The sequence below is a fragment of the Pinus tabuliformis genome, chromosome 3_2 (genome assembly GCF_031772625.1).
Source record: "Pinus tabuliformis cultivar Carrire ecotype Pingquan chromosome 3_2, CPIR1, whole genome shotgun sequence".
NCBI lineage: Eukaryota > Viridiplantae > Streptophyta > Pinopsida > Pinales > Pinaceae > Pinus > Pinus tabuliformis.
The window spans coordinates 756,848,094-756,854,093 of record NC_142302.1 but is presented as its reverse complement, the minus strand read 5'-3'; positions in this window follow the sequence as shown (position 1 = coordinate 756,854,093).

The window sequence follows — 6,000 nt, the reverse complement described above, 5'->3', positions numbered from 1 at the left end:
ATAATGTGCTGATGTCGATAGAAAGCGATCCGTCGTAGGCAAGCCCACAACACGAAATCATAAATCAAGTTGAAGAAATGTAGTTGTAAGGACTGACTCAGGGATGGTCAAGATGGATGACAGGTATTTTGCAGATGAATGGTTTATTTGCAGCGACCTCTTGAACACATAACGACACAACAGATGGCTTGGTGACATTTGACCCAAAGTTAATACCCGGCTGAAGACTTTCAATGTGGTTCAATCAACTGTGAGGCAAAGGATTTCCCAACCCAGGTGAATGAAAAGTGTCGTGTTCAAGAGTGGTGATAAGGTTTCTTCTGAGACAAAGGATAACAAATAGGCTCATTTTTCTCTCTTTTCCCCCACCATTTCTGGCAAGTACCTCTTTATTTTTTACAAGCTTGAGGAGGATAACATATGCTTGATTATAAGCTCATCCTTCGGATGAGTCCAACTTAGTTTAGATTCGAACCCTAAGAAGGAGTGGTTCGTTCCTGTTTGTAATCGAACAGGTCCTTTACTGTGAAATTTTAACGAGTCCAGTATAGGAGAAACTCGCCGTTTTTCAATTTTAGAGAGTCTGAAAAACTTAAGAAGACTCCAGGGTTGACCTTTTTCGTAAATTTGTGTCTCCCAAGCCCGAAAAAGTATAAAATAATACTTGAGAGAACCGCTTGATCTTTTACGACCAAGGAGTACTTTCATAATTATTGTCTTTGACCTGAAAAGTAAAAAGCGATCAAGGACACGTCGTTTTATTTCCAGTATCGAATTTGAAACGACAAAAATCTGGCAATCTTTTCTTGTTTTTACGGTCAGAAAAGGGCTATAAGGGGACCGTCTTTTAAGTTCCGTTTTAACGAGTTTAAAAAGAAAAACTCGGCAATCTTTTCATGTTTTAGGAGTCAGAAAAGAGCTTAAAGGTGACTCTAAGGTTTCACTTTTTCATAAGTTTTAATGAGTTCGAAAAAATGATAAAAATGTACTCATATGGCCGACTTTCAATTTAATTTACGAGCAAGAAAAGACGGAAAGAACTCGGCATTTTCATTTGTTTTACGAGAATGAAAGATAGCAAAATAATCTCGGGATTTTCATGAGTTTAACGAGTCTTGAAAATAACTAAAATTGACTCGAGATAGGTTTCATTTTTACAAAAGCTTGAAACAGATAAAAACTATGCTTCAAAGTAGTTTCATTTTTGCACAAGCTTGAAACAGAAAGAAAATTGTGCTTGATGCCCCCTAAGCATAACTGCTAGAGCGCATGCCCCCCCAACTTCATTTCATTCAACCAGATGGATGAAATGAAGGTTGAGTTACGAGATCATTTGAAAGACTCGACCTATACTGTAAGAAAATTATGCAAAAAACTGAAATAACTAACCTAAATATACAACTTAACATTTATGAGATCTAGTCAAACTCTCGACTCAAGTAGAGGAGGATTTGTTTTATTTTTTAATGAGCTTGACACAGGAAAAGAACTATGCTCGGATTCAGTTTCATGTTTACGCAAGCTTGAAACGAAAAACTATGCTTGTTATAAGTTCACATGCCCCCAGCATAATGACGCAAATCGAGGTACATGCCCCCCAAGCTTCATTGCATTCAGCCAGGTGGATGAAATGAAGGTTTACTTTCGAAATCGTGGAAAGACTCGTGGGAGCTGTTTCATTTTTTAGTGAGGTTGACACAGGAAAAGAACTATCCTTAAAACCCTTGTTTCATTTTTTAAACGAGCTTGACACAAGATAAGGAACTATGCTCATAACTACTCTCTACAATCTACCTATAAAAACTCTACTCTAAAAACCTTGATTCATTTTTTAACGAGCTTGACACAAGACAAGGAACTATGCTCTAAAATCCTTGTTTCATTTTTTAATGAGCTTGACACAAGACAAGTAACTATGCTCATGACTACCCTCTACAATCTACCTATATAACCTAAAAAGCTACCTAATTCATTTTTTAAGGAGGTTGACACAGTAAAAGGAACTTTCCTCGTACAACTGATTCATTTTTTAACGAGGTTGACACAGGAAAAGAACTATCCTCATAGCAGTCTGTTTCATTTTTTAACGAGGTTGATACAGGAAAAAACTATCCTCGTACTAGCCTGTTTCATTTTTTAACGAGGTTGATACAGGAAAAAACTATCCTCGCACTAGCCTGTTTCATTTTTTAACGAGGTTGATACAGGAAAAACCTATCCTCGCTACATTGATCATGGCTTCCAACTGGAAGAAAGACATGTCAATGGACACACCTTGATCATGGCTTCCAAGAGGTCTTCATCAGAAGGAAGAATACTTCTCTGGAAGGAATACATGTCAAGGGACTCAAAAGGGATAAGAACATCGTGTTCAAGTAATCCCATAGAGTTTTACATGTCAATTACTAGATCTAAATCAAAGGAAGATGAGCAAACAGTGAGAGGCTCACTTACATCGGTAACTGAAAACATGGGACTAGTTGCCACATAATTAACCCATGGCAGGGTAGATACCACTTTAGAATCAGGAACATTTAGGGGTGTCATATTATTGGTAGTTGAGACAAGACTAGGGAACGAAAGTTGATCTACAGTCACAATACTGCCATTGTGAGGGAAAGACATCACGCGAAAGAGTGTCGATACAACAGCTTTCATTGCATAAACATAGTCTCGTCCAAGGAGTAAATTGAAATCCAAGGGAACTCGAACTACCATAAGATCAATACAGACAGTTTTACCTTCCAAGGTAATGGAAAAATTAGGAAGGATCCCTAAAGGTTCACTAATGGTTCTGTTAAAAGCTTTTAGATTCTGCGTAATAGGCGCAAGCTGAGGGGAACCCAAAGTTTTCCAAACAGTTGAGGATAAAATACTAACAGAAGCACCTTCATCTACCTGAGTACGATGTATGTCCCTACCACCAGCCTTGAAAATGATTTGGAAAGGGATGGAGGAAGGCAGACGAGGTTCTGTCAGTCTATTCCAATCAAAGGAAAAGACCTCAGTACTTGGAGGGGGTTCTGTGGAAATAGGTGAAATTCCCCCCGGCATAGAAGAATCTGATGTAACAAGAAGAACCTGAGCGGTATGAAGTTCACTCTCTAAAGGGAAAGTGGAATCGACCGAATGTGAAATTGAATCGACCACTTGATCAACTAATTGATCATCAACCTGAGTGACATGAGTTTCAATCTCCAATGGAAGAGTGTGATTGACTGTACTTGAAATTAGATCAATCACTCCGTCAGTTGACGGTCGGTTGGGAGAAAGTTTACGGTAACCAGTTGGAAATTCTTGTTGTGGAACAGTAAGGTTTTCCAACAATGTTGAGGCTTCATCCATGTGAGGGCAAATGTGAGTTTGATGACTCCCTTTGCATAACTTACAAGGAAACCTAACTATACCCTTTTTCCCAGGAACCTGACTATCACTGGTTGATGGATCAATGGAAAGTTGATGAGATTTTTCTGACCATACTTCCAAGACCTTTGGAATACCAGGACAATTGACAAGGAAGTGGTCACCCTTACAAAGCTTGTAAGGGTATTTGGGTTTACGATGCATGTCGGAGTTTTCCTCAACACAACTAACACTTACAGCCATGGTTGGTTGGTTGACTGCTTTCTTATCTTGCTTCTTCTTCTTCTTCTTCTTCTTCTTCTTCCCTTTCTTCTTCTTCTTAGACACCTGGTTATTAGTATCAAGGCTTTTACCAAGCGAAGAGGAAGAAATGGAGGAAGAAAAATTAGGCGAAGAAGGTAAAGGGTCAACAGAAGGTTGGTGATGTTGAGATGGTGAACTCTGTTGAGGTGAAGCATTCGGTTGAGGTGGAACAATTGGAGTACTTTGGACCAACGAAGTTGAAAATAACCATATCGGTAATCCTATTGTAAATCCAGGTAATGACAAAGTAGCCATATAAGGAGGACCAACATTTCCAAAGTAAGGAAAAGTACTAGGATTCTCGTTAGGAGGGGTTCCTAGGTTGGTAAATTCCGGAACGTTTGCCATTATATTCAACTTCAGTGAATTTTATTAACAATTTAAAACTAAAATTAACAATTCACAATTCACACCTAACAATTAAAATTCACAATTCACACCTATGGTCTCTAAAAGTAAAAACAAACAAATTAACACGCGCTATCAAATCTAGGAGTCAAACCACACACAAACAGTAACTTTCCGGACCGAAAACACTAGTTGGTGATGAAATCCAACATCGCAGAATTCAGTATAGAAATGGCGGGTGGAACAGTTACCCCAGCAACCTGCTTAATGAATAGACTGGACCAAGTTCTTCCACTTTAACCGTCTCGAGTGAAATGAACCCCCTAGAAAATCCAAGTGAGTCTAGTCGACGTCTGCTCCAAGTACAGTGGGATCTTCCCTCCACCGTCACCTTAGGTAGAATCCTAAAGATAATGGTCACTAAGGTTACCAACAGCAACAAATATACCTGGGGGAACAGTCTACGACCCGATAGCACGCAAGGGCAGAGTAACAAGCTCAATCCCCTTGCCGGATCCTTGACAATAATCCAAGGTTTACTGACAAGTGACCCCAGGCTCCTCGACAATAATCCGAGGTTTACCGTTTGTAGTACGTGCGTATCTGGCGTCTTTTCCAATGAAGGAGGATTGATCCCCTCACTGGTTCGGACACGGTCTCGTGCTTCTCCTTTAAGAGGAGCTTTCCCAGAGTACAAATGAAACAGTTGGATTTATCCTACCACAAGATGAGCTACTTGTTTGGTTTTGCTGTCTTGGAGAGTTAATTACTCTCCTACTCCAAGACACTAGCCTGATCTATATTGGTGTATCAGAGCCCTAGAAAATAAAAATATGACTAGATGAATTTTAAGTAAGCGTTGTGTTATTAAGGCTGTTATTACTCAAATGGGTAAATGGATATGAAACCAATGGTGTTATGACCCGACTCAACTGAATGCAATCGAATATGATAATGTGATCTTTTCAATTCGATGAATCCTAATTAAAGTAAGGAGAGAGTTTCCATTCACTTCCAACAATGCAAAAAATTGATCACTAAGAGAAAATATAACAAATTCTCTAATGCACTAATTTCATCAAGAAAAACTAATGCAAATCAATTCCAAAATAGTTTTTTTATTTTTATTTTTGTGTAAATTCAAATCAAAGAAAACTGATCTAAATCTACGATTGATTTTTCAGAATGTAAACTATGCAATTGTAATCTATGCACAATTCACTTGAAAAGTATGCAAATGTAATCTATGCACATTTTTCATTCATATTCTGAAAATGAGAATTCTAATTATGCAAATGTGATCTATGCAAGAGAATTCTCAAACACAAGATGATTCTAATGTAATCTAAGAACCAATCAAGTGGAAGTCGAGAAAATTGGGTGAGAGTTCCAAAGATCAAAAAAAATAAAAACACTCAAAGGCGATTAACACTCATACACAATTTAGCCCCCCCCCCCCCCCGGCGAATGAGGGGGAAATTTTTTTGCAAAAACAAAAGCAAAAAGATGCAAAATTGTGAAAGGACTGAGAGAAACCTCCAAGTAATGACCAAAGGAAAACAAATCAAGAATTTCTCAAAAAGAGACTCAAAACACCCAATTGATAAAAGCTTAGAGCAGGAATGCCAATGAAATTAGCCAAGATGAAAGCTTCTGACAGGTGAACAGTGGATCTGGGCAGCAAAAACAGGCTATAAACAAAATCTAATAGGAGAAAAGGGAAAAAATGGAAATTTTCTAAGCTTTTGACAGGGGTACGCAGGCAGCCTGCTTGCACAGGTGCGGCCACACTCTGTGTACACAGAAAAAGTGCGTACAGGTACGCACTGTGCTTAACGCAGAGGGTGCGTACTGCTCTCAAAATCAAGAAAAATGAAAAACTAACTTAACCCTAAGCTATTCCACCCAAATGCACAGTCAAACAGCCAAAAACCAGAAAGAAAACGAATTTTCTCAAATCAAAGTTTCACACAAAGGAGAAATCAT